Source organism: Ambystoma mexicanum, chromosome 8 (genome assembly GCF_040938575.1).
Source record: "Ambystoma mexicanum isolate Mex_15411 chromosome 8, UKY_AmexF1_1, whole genome shotgun sequence".
NCBI lineage: Eukaryota > Metazoa > Chordata > Amphibia > Caudata > Ambystomatidae > Ambystoma > Ambystoma mexicanum.
The window spans coordinates 746,400,357-746,416,044 of NC_090929.1; the positions used below are offsets into that span (position 1 = coordinate 746,400,357).

Here is a 15,688-nt window from a genome sequence, read left to right on the forward strand (position 1 = left end):
TGTTTAGATGATTGTTTATGTTCAAGATACAAATATCCAGCCCATAGAGAAGGATAGACTCTACTTTGAGTAGATACAAGTCTATCAAAGGAGTCAGTGAGAATTTACAAATCTTACTGAGGATTATTCGCATTTGAGCTATTAAGGGACCTGCTTTGATAGTGAGAGAGTTGTACCATGTTGTCAGGGAATTCGTGATGGTTAACTCATATCCTAGATAGGTCAGACCAGATTTGCGTTGAATGGATCTTCCGCCTATGGTCCAGTTGTAGAATGTACCTTTTTTTTGTTTGAGAATATAAGAACGTTGGATTTCTCAGCATTGGTGGTTAAGTAATGTTGCGTTCAGAATTCAGCAAAGATGTCAATTTTTGCCGGAAGACCGCAACGAGTTCGATCGAATAAGATCACATCATCTGCGAAGGCCATCCAGCTTAGACGTAACCTACCCCGTTTTGCCGGAAAAGTTATTTGATTGAGCCATAGGTCGTCCACATCTGCGAGATAGAGATTTAATAACACAGACGCCACGTTACAGCCCTGCTGGACTCCTACTTCTGTAGGAATTGTTTCAGTTAGTGAGCCAGTTTGATCAATTCTAATTTAATAGTTTGTGTTGTGATGTAACAGGGCAATAATAGGTATGCGGCGTGGAGGAATGCCAAATTTTTGCCCTTTAACCCAAAGGACGCTTCTAATCACACTAACAAAAGCCACAGAGGTCTAGAAATGCCATATAAATGGGTCCATTTACTGATTGATGGGAGGATTCCAACATATGTGCTAAGATAGTCGCGTTAAATTGAGTATCCACCGATTTTCTAAAACTGGTTTGAAAGTGTGAAAGAAAGTTGTGCGTGTTGTTATAGCTATTCAGATCTTAAACAATTAATGAGGCAAAGATTTTAGCTGCAATGTCTATTATGGCTATGGTCTGTAGTTGGAAGGATGGTCCATTGGCCCTTTTTTGTGCAACGGAATGATAATGGACGTAAGCCATGAGCTGGGAATAATCCTGGTTTGAAATAGGATATCATACTGCCTTTTAAGGACTGGCGCCCAAAAATGGGGATAGTCCTTCAAAACACAAGGTGGCAGCCCGTCAGGACCTGCCGCCCTGGAATTTTTCAGCCTGGTTAAGGCATCATGGGTATCATTTATTTCCCCAAAGACAGAAAGGTAGCATCAATTTAGAATATTCCTGAGCATTGAATTCAGAAAAACTATGCCGAAGAGTATACTTGGCTCTGTAATATTGTACCCAAGTCACACCCGAGATTGTTGATTGAAGGTCAATTTTTTGCTTACCAGTTGGATTTCTAATCAGCGCCCAAATTTGCCATGTATTTTTTTTGCACATGAAATTGATAATTTTTTGATTATTCTTAAAATGTATATCAAATTTGATTTTTTTTATATCATTTTTGTAATTTAGCATGATAGATTTTTTTGTTGCAAGGTACTTGATGTTACAATCCGAGCTTTTCAGCTGTCTCAATGCATGATTTTTGTGATTTTTCAATGCTCTTATCGAGTAATTAAAGTGATTATGTCGCATAACTGGTTCAATACCAGTGTCTAGCCGTGCTAAATCCAGGAGATGTACACGAATCATGTTTAAGTTCCATCTATAGATTCCTATGGCTTTCTCACCTCCCTTGAAGTGAATATGTGATACCCAAAGGTCACGGTTAACCAGACTGTTAAGTTTCCTACAAATAGATGGATGCCATCTGACCAAAAGCATCTGCCTATCAATAATTGGAAAGATAAGAGTAGAGCCTACCAAATGTGTGGAAAAAGGAATGGATAGTGTGCAATTCAGCAAAAGATGATCACTATTCCCAGCTTGAGCTAGGATAAGAGGCCCTGCTTTCCTGGCTGCACCTGTCAATAGTACCAGATAATTAATATAGGATCTATGGGAACCTCTCTGCCATGTAAAAGGTACAGATTGTGTATCAGAGAACATTATGTGAAGGTCCCAATCTTCAAAGAATTGAACCCAAGATAGGCCATTAACCTGCGAGTAAGAATTGGATGAATACAATTTATGCACCACAAGAAGCGAGGAATTGAAGTCGCCTCCAATAATAATTTCAAAGTTAGCATTGAATAAAAAGATATCAATTAGAATTGCATTTAGGTTAAAAATTATGGTTTCAATGGGCACAGTGAATGGATTCCAGTAGAGGGAGACAATCAGAAAATTTCAAGAAGAACTTGAAGACTATGATAAATCAATGACCAAAAGTTGTGAAGAAGAAAAAATTACTCAAGAGGAGAAATGGATTTTTTTGATCATAACAGCAAGTCCACCAAACAGTCTCCCTAAGTGTCCTTTTTCGGCATGCTGGGAATGTGCGGTATACCCATCTGAAACAATATCCTTCAGGGACAGTTTCCTGTAGAATAATAATTGATGGGTAGTTAGGCGAATTTAAAGATTGGAACCATGTGTGATAGTTCTTAAAACCACAACAATTCCATGAACAAATCGAAAGAGATGTATTTTATGAGTTCATAGACTGCATATTGGTATTTGTTAGAGTTTTCATCAACAGTTCGAGCTATGCAAGTCCTTTTATTATGTTGGCAAAGGAATCGAGTTGCTCTTTTAAGGCATTATTAGCTGCCTGAGTATGTTGGTCAGAAACTGTTCCCCGACTAGGCAAGCAAGCCGAGGGTGGTTGGTATTCAATAAACAAGACCGTCTCTTCTGTTGATTTAAACAAACAATTGGTAACCAAGAGCCCTCCGGTCCGGTTCATGCTCCCATAATAGCTCTGTGATTATGTGAGTTTGTACTTTGCAAAGCATGCAATTGTTCTTTGAAACAGGAATTTTGATACATTCCACGTCCTCTGAGATCAAGCTACGGAGAGATGGAATTAAGTGGAAGAGTTTCATTAAAGCTGAACGATTTAAACTAGCTGGTCAATTTTTGTCAAGACTCGAGTACCAGCCCATCAGTAATTTCATTTCAGATGATAAATCATGCACTACTTGAAGACTTTGTTCCATCCGGACACTGTGTGCCTAATTCCCCGACCTCATTTTCAGTTTTGAAGATTTGACTAGTGGAAATATGTACCGCTTGGGTCTGTCCATTCAAGGGATAAGGCACCTAGAGCATATCATTATCCGGGCATACTTCCCTTTGCGAAACCGTGTTTACCTTTGATTCCTTTGCAAGTACTGCCTGGACATTTTTTCCTTGAGTGAAAGTATCTTCTTTAATAGAAGGATTGCTACCACAAGAGGGTGGGAGAACGTCCTGAATGGTAACAAAAGTCTTTTTGTTATCCGTTACCGGAAAATAATTAAGCATCTGTGTTTGTGTTATAAGAGTATTTGTACTACTAGTTTTTTGCAAAGTATCCCTGTTCTGAGTCGAAGCTAAGATGCGATCTTTCCCAGGCATTAAGATCTAGTTGATTAAGGTCAATGATGGCATCTTCATGAGGTAAATTGGAAAGAATTTTAACAGCAGAGCTGAGACCTTTTATTTTTTTCGCTGGCAGATACTTGGATTTGCAATCTGTCATACCCTCCGAATGTGTGTCGGTTTTAGCCAGAGCCAGCGCTGTCTTTCTCCTTTTAATCGCTCTTCGATATGATTTTTTAACTTTACGCGACATGAACATTTTTTTGATTTTCTTGCTGACTGAATGTGTCATCATTTGACACATTGGTTTCAACACAGTTTGGGTGATCAGCTTCTACGATGCCATTAGCGTCGAAGGGCTATTTGGTGGGGTAGCAACTGCCACTCTAGCTAGATTGCGGTCATAAGTCATGTATACTGAATGCAGTGGGTCATTAGGTACAAGGTTAGCATGTATTGTAGAAGGATGTTTTCAATAACAAGAATTCTGTCATGCTGGAGCTTTGCCACCATCATTAAGTCAATAGAGGGAGAGGCCTCATCATTGAATGGTGTTGGGGCCTGCAATGGACACCGGGCAGGCCCCATACGCATGTCAGGCTCACCCGACGTTGTCCCTCAGTGCGGCGCTCACGCCGCGGATGAATGGGTGGGGTTCACCCCAGCCACTCCGGATCACTGGAGCGACCCACGTGGCTGGGGGCACCTAGCACACAGCGGCCCCGGCTCTGGGGGCACCCAGGCCGGGGTCACACCAGCAGCCATGATCACATGGCGTTAACAACCTTCAGGGACGGCGTTGCCCAGCAGGGGCACCGTCCTCGTGCTGGGCTCCGTCCTTGGGACCACAGCACAAGGTGTGGCACCAGCCTGGTGCAGTATAGTAAACACACCGGAGCCTTGGATGGAGTGACTAACGAGCCGGAAGCGGCTTGCATCTTTTATTATCTTTGTCAGGTGGCTACTGCCACGTGACCCATTACAACATCCCGGAAGCTACCATGCTCCCAGGAGGGGTGCCATGCAACAAGTGTAGCAGGTTTTGGCATTTTTAATGAATCGGTAAACAATTTTGGCTTCATCACAGAATGTTCCAGTTCACTGCATGTTTGTGATTCTTGTGTCCTATAGCTTGTTGCTGGAGTGTCCTGATGATTCAGCATGCAGAGAGTAGGTGTGCACGTTTGGTGTGTTGAAGGTGTTTGAAAGTGTTCATGTGCTAGCATGAAGCCTTCCATTCTGCTCAATTTGATAAGAATATCAGAAGTAGATGCATTCAGGGAGTTGATTGCTAAATGAGTGTGTTCGTGGCCCTTGTCCAGCAGATTTAGTACCCGAGTTAGTACTGGGAAATTTTGCAGCTCATGTTCGTTTAGGTCTATTAACGACTCTTCCAGAGGATAGAAGGGAAGATTGGCATGGATGGAATGAGAGGAAGCTCCTAAAACATGGTGTGAAGCAGAGCTGGTTAAATCAACTGGAGAATGCAAAGGAAGAGGCTCTAGGATTAATCCAGCAGCTTCAAGAGTCGGAGAGCTGGCAGTAATTTGTTCATGAGCTTTTTCTTTGTCTGTGTGTCCGTCCCTGTTTAAGCTAGGGACAGTCTGCAACCTTACTGGGGTTTGGTGAAACTGTACCTGTTCCCTCACACCTTGTGTTTTAGAAACAGGTGTTGAGGGACAATTTGACAAGCGTACTCGCTTATGAAGTTCAGTGTTGTGATTAACTTTGCATTCATCTGGTGCAAGTGACTAGAATCTTGAGATGGAATGCAGGGCTTAGAATGTTTATCTATGAGTGAGTTCCAGGTTTGAGAGTTGCAAGGATGTAAGCCCTGAGAGAGGATGCCGGTGGGTGTCCTCTGTCCCCTTTTACTTACCTGACTCTAAGAACTGTATTTGGTGTACCTAAACTTAAGTAAATAAGTTAACAGTTCACTGGAGTGTCAGAGTCATTTGTGGCCAAACCCTGAACTCAACACTGGCGACGAGGATGGGATCTGGCTGTGCTGGGGGGACAGCACCAAAGGGAGACACCCACCGCCCCCCCCCTCTGAGAAGTGATCCTCTCTCAGGTAAGAGCGCTGGATGGCTGTGAGGCACTGCAAGTGCAGTGAGGGCAATAGAGGCCCAGACAGAGGTGCTACAGAGGCAGAGGGGGCACGAAAGGCCCAGACAGAGGCGCTACGAAGGCACTGGAATAACAGAGCAGCTATGGATGTAAAGGTGCTGCATGAGGCAGTGGAGAGGTTCTGCCAGGGCAGTGAGGCGCTACAATGGGCAATGAGATGTTGCAGAGGCAGTGAGGCGCTGCATGAAGAGGTGCTGCGAGGGCAGTTAGGCGCTGCAACAGGCAGTGAAGAGGCGCTGCAGAGACAGTGAAGCGCTGCTAGGGGCAGCGAGATGCTACAGAGGCAGTGAGGCGCTGCATGAAGAAGTGCTGCAAGGGCAGTGAGGTGCTGCAACAGGCAGTGAAGACGCGCTGCAGGGGCAGTGAGGTGCTGCGTTAGGCAGTGAAGAGGAGCTGCGTGAGGCAGTGAAGAGGTGCTGCATGAGGCAGTGAAGAGATTCTGCAAGGGCAGTGAGGCACTGCAAGATGCAGTTAAGAGGTGCTGCAAGAGGCAGTCAAGAGGCGCTGCAAGAGGCAGTGAGTGGTCGCTGCAGAGGCTGTGAAGTGCTGCATGGTGCAGTGAAGAGGTGAGGCGCTGCGAGGGCAGTGAAGTGCTGCACGGGGCAGTGAAGAGGCACTGCATAGGGAGTGAAGAGGCACTTCAGTGACAAGGGTGTGCAGTGGGGACAAGAAGTTCTAGTGTTGAAAGGTACAACGGTCTGCTGTAAAGTGCAGTGGGCTCTGTGAGACTTATGGTTATTAGAAGGAGCTGTGAAGTTCATTGGAGCAGCAAGGTTCATTCATTCATTGGCATGGTGAAGTTCAAGGTGGCAGTCTCTCATAAAGCATTTAAGAGAATTGAGACTGTACAGACATTCAGAAGAGTTGGAAGTTGTTAATGGATCTAGGAGGGGCCTGGGGCCCATGGACTGTGCAAACATCTGTTGCGCCAAGGCTACAAGCTATTGGTCATAGTGAAGGCAGCTGAGATCACTGACAAAGTTATCCGATGTCAGCGCTTACCTTTGACTGGAACCGAAGGTTGCTGCGGTTGGCTTGAGTGGAGTCCTGGAGTTCGGCATGAGTGCTGCAGCGGGAGGCCTGACTCAGTTATGAAGTTTGATGGGGATGGGAGCTCTGTGTTCCTCCGCTACTCTCTATGCAATGGTGAAGTAGGAGAGAATGCAGAGGTGCAGGCGATTAGAGTTGAGATACTAGAGCTGATATATATTAGTTTATTAGAGTGATGTTGTAGGTACATGTCTCTCTCTTTAATTGAGTTATGTAGTTTAACATATTTCTCTCCACAGGCGGACTACTGTCCATTACATGTGTTGCATGTGTAAAAAGGTGCAATGGTTGAGGTGAACCGTTGAGCGGACTGCTGTCCATTACATGTGTTGCATGTGTAAAAAGGTGCAATGGTTCAGGTGAACCGTTGAGCGGACTACTGTCCATTACATGTGTTGCATGTGTAAAAAGGTGCAATGGTTGTAAAAAGGTGCAATGGTTGAGGTGAACCGTTGAGCGGACTACTGTCCATTACATGTGTTGCATGTGTAAAAAGGTGCAATGGTTGAGGTGAACCGTTGAGCGGACTACTGTCCATTACATGTGTTGCATGTGTAAAAAGGTGCAATGGTTGAGGTGAACCGTTGAGCGGACTACTGTCCATTACATGGGTTGCATGTGTGAAAAGGTGCAATGGTTGTGGAGAACCATTGAGCGGACTACTGTCCATTACATGTGTTGCATGTGTAAAAAGGTGCAATGGTTGAGGTGAACCGTTGAGCGGACTACTGTCCATTACATGTGTTGCATGTGTAAAAAGGTGCAATGGTTGAGGTGAACCGTTGAGCGGACTACTGTCCATTACATGTGTTGCATGTGTGAAAAGGTGCAATGGTTGTGGTGAACCATTGAGCGGACTACTGTCCATTACATGTGTTGCATGTGTAAAAAGGTGCAATGGTTGTGGTGAACCATTGAGCGGACTACTGTCCATTACACTGTCTGTATAAAAAGGGAAATGTTGTTCCTAGACTTTGGTGCCATTGTTTTGGCATATGTTGGTAGACATGTATGCGGTGATGTGTGAGTGAAATAAGATATTAAGGTTTTGAGTGTTTATTAAATATTCATTAGAGTTATTAAGTTGATAACAGTGTTCATCATTAGCTGTTCTATGTAGGCATATTAATATGTTCTCTCCACAGGTGGACTTTTAATTTTAATCCACAGATGGACATTGATGTTAATGTTAATAGATTTTGAAGTGGTGACAGGGTCTAAACCTTTTGGAGTTGGTTGTGGTTATATATGAAATGCTTTGAATAATCTTTTGTTTTTCAGGTGGGACTTTACTGGACAAATCTTTTGATGAAATATTGATCTTGCCACCGATACTTTACTGTTCTTGTTGTTGTCCCTATAGGGGAAAGATGTGTTGTGATTAACTTTGCATTCATCTGGTGCAAGTGACTAGAATCTTGAGATGGAATGCAGGGCTTAGAATGTTTATCTATGAGTGAGTTCCAGGTTTGAGAGTTGCAAGGATGTAAGCCCTGAGAGAGGATGCCGGTGGGTGTCCTATGTCCCCTTTTACTTACCTGACTCTAAGAACTGTATTTGGTGTACCTAAACTTAAGTAAATAAGTTAACAGTTCACTGGAGTGTCAGAGTCATTTGTGGCCAAACCCTGAACTCAACATTCAGCCATAATTACAGGTGCAACTAGCGAGGCGATAGCATTCAAATCACACGCTGCACCAAGTAAAGAGTTATCAATGATGGGAATATTATGTAAACTGTGCGAGTGAACGGGTCCGTTTATTTGCTGTTTAGAGGCAGTTGTTAAATCCTTTCCCAAGTCAATCTTGTTAGCTGTATTGACCTGAGTTTGGTCATCACAACTGCCACCATCAGCAGAGTCAACGTTAATAAAATCAAGCTGTGGATGTAGATTTTCCGCTGTTTGGGAGGCATGTTCAAGAGCTAGTGCCGAGGTCTCCGCCGTAACAGACGAACTTGCTCGAGATTTCGAGGGCAGATTAAACATTTCTTAACATGCTCGTGGCGATGGTGAAAGAAAAGTGTAAAAAATCAGGAGCTGGTGTTGCACACAGTGTTTTAACTGTGTAAGGGTAACTGTATGATGCATTTGTCACTTTCTTATAAGTTCAGTGTAGAACGTGAAAGCAAAAAACTGTACCTGCACTAAACACCCACAATGGATCCGAACAGTGTATTTTCAGATCACAACCTTTGTATGACAACGAAATACTTTCCCTCCCACGCAACCGCGCCGCACACCCGAACAGCTAAACAGCCTCGCACTTACGGGGCACTTCCGTGTGCGCGTGAGAGGGAAATATATAGGCAGAGCCGATGGAGGTAGGTGGAGCCAGGGGGCGGAAATAAACAAGAAAGATAGAAAAAGAAAACGGAATGAATGGAATGAAAAGTAGAATAGGAAGCATGCAAGTCCAAACAAGCAAACAAATAGTACAGTCAACAAAGACCACCAATATTTACTTGGGCAGCAGTCCAAGAATGAAATAGCAAGTGTTGCGGCACAAAAACGTCCCCTTGCCGACGGCAACGTGGATCAGTTGCCTTGCAGAGTCCCAGCCAAACAGCCTCGCACTTACGTGTGCGCACGCACGGTGCGCGTGAGGGGAAAGATGTAGGCAGAGCAGATGCAGGTAGGTGGAGCCAGGGGCGGCATTGGGCAGCAGTCCAAGAATGAAGTAGCAAGTGTTGCGGCACAAGTAGAACTTCTCCTTGCCGACGGCCTCGCCTTTGTCTTCTCCGATTCTTGACTTTGGATTCCAGGTGCATTTCTAAGCCGTCACACACATTTTCACCTCTTTCACTTCTTTTGACAACTCCATTCATCAACGTCTTTCATCCTGCCTTTCTGATATTGAATCATGGATGCCTTCTCGGTTCCTCCATCTTTGCACACACAAAAAAGACAAACTGTTCTTTCCAGCTTCTCTGTCTATTCCCCTCCTTTGGCCATTACCATCCCCCCTCTTCAGCTTCCTGTCGGTAATCAAGCATGTAATCTCTGATTTATCTTTGATTCTTCCTTTCCACATCAAACCCAAATAGTTACCGTTTTACAATGGTTTTGGTTTCATCTCTTTAATATTAAGATAATTCAGCATTTTCAAACTTTTGCCACTACTAAATTACTCTCCAAACTACGGTCTAATCTTGCTCCAATTAATTCTGTTCTCTATATTTTGGTCTTCCTAGTTACACTATTCTTCGTTTGCATTCAATTCTGCAGTGCAAATTGTGCTTTTTCTGCATTTGTAATCTAGTATCTCCCCCCCTATTTGTCTTGTCTATACTGTCTTCCAATAAACAACGTATTGCGTTTCAGTTTCTGTTTCGTTCTTAAGAGTATTCATGCTTTGCTCCAGGGGTGTTGCTCGGTCTGTAAAAAGATCTGGGCTATGCTAATATCAGGACTGTCGGGACTCACGGCTAGCAAGCCTTTTAGTTGTAGTTCCTGACCTATCTGGGCTACAAACAAAAGAACTGGGGCTATAGCCCCCTCTGCCCCCTGTAAGGAAGGCATGGTATCAAAGTAACAGACACATGACCACAGTTCAAGGGTGTTTATTGAACTTTATGAAGGGGGTGATAAATGCCTATCTAAACTTAAATCTTAGATGGGAGCAAGCAACGACCATCAAAATAATAATAATGCAGTCCTAGTGGAGTCTCGTCAAAATAAAAAGTGCTTATACTAAAAAAAGTATTGCTAATCCTTACCGCTAAGTTACCAGGTGTTCATGAAAAAGAAATAAGTATTCACAAAATAATAAATCTGGATGTTCAGGCCGTCAGAACAGGACAATGCAGTTCACTCGAGCATAGCACACTCTGGGGCTTCTTCAGCATGAGATCACAGTTCCTTTTTCCAACATCAGGGCCTTCTGTGCCCAAGTCTCTTACGTTCAAAGTCTCTTGAATCAGAGGGCCTGATGTACCAAAAACAACAAAAATCTTCCCTTCCAAATATTCAAGTCGGGCAAGTCACTTCACCCTGGACCCCCCTCTGTCAGGCTCAGATCCCATTTTTATACATTTAGCTTCCTTCAGCCGGGCTCAGACCAATTATAACTCGTAGGCATCCCTCAGTCGGGTTCACATTTGTCTCAACATTATCTTCCCGGGTGATTCACGGTTCACCCCGAATCCCCCTCTTCCGGGCTCAGATCCCCTTTTATACAATTAGTCCACCCTCTTGTGTGCTCAGCCCAATTTCACTTAATTGGCTACACAGGATTTAGCTTGACACATTGCAGGACCAATAATAAATCACACACTCAGTTGGATACCAAACAGAGAAGAGTGAGCACTGACGTGGTGCCCAACCACTCTACCTGGTACCTATTTCGGTTTCATAAAGTTCAACCACATACGAGTCAACTTTCCTCATACAATGTTGCCTTCTGTAACCTAGATCGCAACACCGTCCGGTCTACTATCAGTTTCTCAGACTCACCGACTGTACTGAATTCACTGGCAATGCTTTGATGTCGGAGCCTGGGACAGTACCACAGCAGCAATTGCTTCTCCCAGCCTTGGCTACCAAGGCGGGAGTGCCCTGTGTACCTTCTGCACACACTGCACCGTTCTTCAGCTGCAATTCCTAGTATTCGGTTTCTTTTCCTCGAGGCCCCTTGAAAGTCATAGTTCTTCTCCGAAAAGGTCAAGGGTTGTTCCCTCCTTGCAGCCCTCTCTGGTCTCGCCGACTTTCTCCTCGGTTTAAACTGCCATCTAGGAAATTGCTGCTTCATCGTGGGTTTTGCCTTGTTCAGAGTGGGCTTTCGTGCTCCGCCTTTTATCCGTGTGAGGAAGTGTGATGGAAGTTAGGTGTGTGTGTAATTATCAGTAATTGCCTGACTCTGCCTGACCCTTGTGTTGGGACATGTCAGGTATACGGCTCTGGTGTTAGTCCGTTGTCACTCACAATTAACTGCCTGTGAGAAAGTGTTTGTGTCGGGAAAGGGGGGTGCAGGGTTTGAGTTTCTAGGCATCCTACCTGGCAGGATGGAGACAACGTGTTACAGGGAAGGGGATACCACATCTCACCCTTTGGTGTCCCACTACCACTCCCCGAAGACCCCTCATCCAGGTGGTGATCCTGCACTGGTCCACCCCAGGAACTGGATCCAATAGCGATGGCCGTGTCCTGGCCACCTGGACGAAATATCCCTGGGGACTAGCGGGTGAGACACCTTCATGTTTCTTTCCCTCTGGCCCCCCCCCCAACGCCACTGCTTTGCTCTCTTTTCTATGCTCTTTAGTCTCCCTGTATTATCCTTCTAGAGAATTTAGTTCTGCTTTTCTGCTTTTCAGTATTTTAGTATTTTATCTCTGTCCTACGCCCAGTATGTGCTTCCTATTGATTCTGTTCTTTTCAGCTTCTTGGCCCTTATCTTTGGAATGCCCTCCGTTTGGAGATTTGCTTCTGTTCTACACTTAGCCAGTTCAAAAAATGTCCTCAACTCCATCGACTAAAGTCTGTGTCTCCTTAATTACTTTTTTTCTGTTTCTGAAGTTTATTTTGCGGGATTATGTCTTCTTGGTTCATGCTTTCACTTTTGCATTATTTGTACTGTCTGATCTATTGCCCATCGATTTGGATACAAATCCTACATAAGCTTTGAAATTAATAAAAAATATGAATAAGTTGATTGGTTTTAGGTCTTCACAGACAGCCAGATCATAGATAGAGTTATCAGTTTCTATTGACCACCTCAGGTTTTAGGATTGCCTGGGACAGGGAGAGAAAAGTGAACAGGAGACAAAATAGGAATCGCCTTTAGTGAGTCCCAATTTGAAAATTTTCATTAAAACCCTTGAACCATCTTTTAGAGTTGGTGTGTTCTTGAGGCCACCTGTGACAGTTCTCAGAGTTAATTATCAGACTGCTCCTAGCAACTAGTAGTATTAACAGGGAAATTACATTTGATATATACTCAACAATATGAGAAGTGTCCTAGGTTACACAAACACCTCTCGAATAACTTTGCTCCTTATTCTCAAGGATTCAACTATACAGGTTGGCACCAAATCATTGCTGGTGTTCTTTGTGCGGGCTAATGCTTGCAGCAAACCATGTATGGCAGCCGACCACTAACAATTGTACCCATAAGTTACGTACAGTGGACACAAATATAAACATGCATTGGGAAAGCCAACAGCTCTCACTTTTGTGTAGGCCTGTGGCAGGCCTTTCCCAGAAACTGGCATAATAATACTTCCTGGCCAGAAGATGGCAACAACTGTAAATGGTGTTCGTCATCTGCCAGGCACGGTCTACCTTATAACTATATGAGAGCCACAACGGTTGGCTTTTCTAATGTACGTTTTAACAGGATTTTATTGCAAAAAACAGTGGCAAGGACACATTTCTTATAAATCAAATAGCTGAAGGCACACTTAGTTCATTCATTTTTATCACACCTGAAGCTGATTTACAGCTGCAAGTAAGCTATTACCTTTCAAAAGACTGCTTAGAAATTTTATTGGCATGCCGATAACAAAGCTATCTAAAAGCGATCCCACAGGTGTGTAATTTGGGCAGAGGAGGTTGTGGGTGGGAATGGTCATTTGGACTTGCATGGTCATGTGCACTCAATGGATTAGTAAAAAAAGAAAAAGAAAATACAAGCACCCAGAGGCTGTGTGTTCCTACTCACATCCCAAGGCAATAGTTTCAGTGCATGAGTGGTTACAATGCCACTTAATAGCCACAATGGACATCAGTAACTAACGAATCATTCATTTTTAGAGTTCAACCACCATCCTGAGACTACAGGACAAGGGGTAAAGGCATACATTTGCATACAATGCTTCTTGTGGTGATGTTTATTACTCCAGATAGCTGTCTATGCCACCTGTCCACAACGTGAGGTACGCCCCCAAAGCGTTCTTTATCATCATCTTGAAAATGGAGCTATGTAGTTTCCTCAACAATAGGAGGGGCGAGGGCTGGGGTGTCGGGGGAATGTCATTTAGCCTGTGGCTGTGTGCATTTTAACATAAGAGTTCAAAGCTTGTGGGAGACACTTCTGGGACCAACAACTAGGGATTCGGGCTCCTACCATAATCACTTGAGGACCGCCTCACAAATCCCCATTAATTCCCCCAACTGCCAATCCTGCCGGACAAACGATCCAGCTAGCTTCTGGGAATAGCACCTGAGCATGTTGGAGAAAGGTGTGAGATGGCTATCATCCTGCAAAATAACACACTCAGGAAGACGAAATGAGTGTCTGAGGAAGAAGATACCACTACCAATATCAGTGCCTAAAGCCACTAACTAGCTAGGTGCCAATTGTGGGTCTTACCTACAGAGGCTTGCCATTTTCCTTGGTGAATATAGGTCATCCTTCTGAGAAAAAGCAGCCAGCTAAGGTAAAACTGTATTTATGGGTTCTGCGGTATCCTCTTTAGTGTCGACTGTAGCAGAGGTCTTGAGTGAGCCCGTTGGTGTACTACATTTGGAACACCTCTTCTCCATCTGTCTTTCTCGTATTTGGTAGTCACAAGTTGAAGAACGATTGTGACTAGATCCTCAAAACTTGCTGGTCAGCATGCTTGAGCCAGCTCATCCTTAAGCTGGTCATGCTTGGAGACAGCATGACCTGGGAGACAGCAACCAGCCCCAAGCTTCACCTCAGAACTGGAAGCCACCATCAGGTTTACCAGCTAATGTCTATATCAGCAAACTAAACAGGATGAGGGAGTTCGGAACTCCAGATGTCAGCCATATGCCCCGGGGCTGTGGTCCAGCAGACATTGGCGACCTAGCTTGGCCGAGAGAACTACAACTCCCAAGCATCCTATACTAAGCCTGCACACCCGAATCCCCTTAACCCAAAGAGATGCTAGTAGGTGAAGCCAGGGCCCTATAAAGATTCCAAGGGTTCAGTCAGTGTGGGGGTTATGTTGCTGGCGGGAGTAGGAACTTGGATGAGTTGAAGAGCTATAGGAAGGAGTGCAGAAGGACCTGCAAGAAGTTTGGATTATGACACTGGGGAGAAGGAGCCATCAGGCCAGAGGGGGAGACAGCAATGGTGGAAAATGAGGAGGGTAAGGTGGAGTAGGTTGAAGTGACATTGGAGGAGGTGGGGAAAGGGCTAGTGTGTGTTGGGGAGGTTGCAGATGAGGTGGTGAAAGATCAAAAAGAGATCAAACAGAAACCATGAAGGAGGCAAAAGTGGGGTAGGGGGTTGGTGGTAAAGATATAAAGCAGGAGATTAAAGATTTGTTGGTGCTCGCCTCCTCCATCATCTGCAGCAGCAAGGAAATTGTCGGAAAAGACATTGAGGAGGATTTGGAGGAGAATGCCAGAGGAAGAGAAATGCAGCTATAAGTGCATAATATTGTTTTCCTCAGACTGCATGATCACCACCACAATCTTTCAATGGGTTGGTTCCCAATCTCAGTCTGCGGCCCCCTTAGGTGTTCTGCAAAATGGGCCAACTGTATTATGGTCATATTAGGATTCAGGATCTCTGGTTGTACGATTTATAAGCATAAGAAATGGGGAAGAGCTGGGGAATACTGCATATAAAGATTCTAAGGTCATCATGGTGCTATGAGCAGTGATCCTTAGCCCCAAGTGTTTCCAGATAACCATCCCACAGCCTCCTTGGAGTAACTCCATCACAACACATACCATGATTTTTTTTTTAAAAAACGTACATTAACCAAGGGATGAGAAGAATTACATACACTTAAGAATGTGCTGGGATATAATATGCAGACTTTTGTTATGGAAAATTCCATGCTTTACATGCTTAGTGTTAAAGTTGCAATTGTTACACCGAATGATTTAAAAAAGTAAATAAAGATACCCAAAGAACTGGATGGGGTACCATATTTAACTTTTTTGCTACTAGGGTTCGTAGACGTCGCATTCTCAGTTAAGCGGTCATATTGCTCCAAAAGACCACCTAGAAGAGAAAATAAAAATGTACATCATAATTAACTTCCTATTTCTCATAAACAACCCTTTTATGCATATTTTAAATCATATACCATCTTGTCCTTCAAATATTTTGCCTTATAAAACAAATTCTGATAGCTAACTATTAGAATACTGTGCAGTAAAAGAATGCTAGTGAAAAAAATAACAGTCTTTCAAAATGTTAGAAC

At 43.9% G+C, this 15,688-nt stretch overlaps 1 protein-coding gene across 1 annotated transcript in view; it reads right to left on the reverse strand.

Annotated features, from left to right (window-relative positions):
- Positions 1 to 15,482, reverse strand: part of TLL2 (tolloid like 2) — a 1,535,386-nt gene extending 1,519,904 nt beyond the window's left edge. Inside the window, exon 1 of the mRNA XM_069610570.1 lies at positions 15,409 to 15,482. The gene's annotated coding sequence lies outside the window, so the exon portion shown is untranslated. The remainder of the gene's footprint in view (positions 1 to 15,408) is intronic.
- Positions 15,483 to 15,688: the final 206 nt, after the last annotated feature.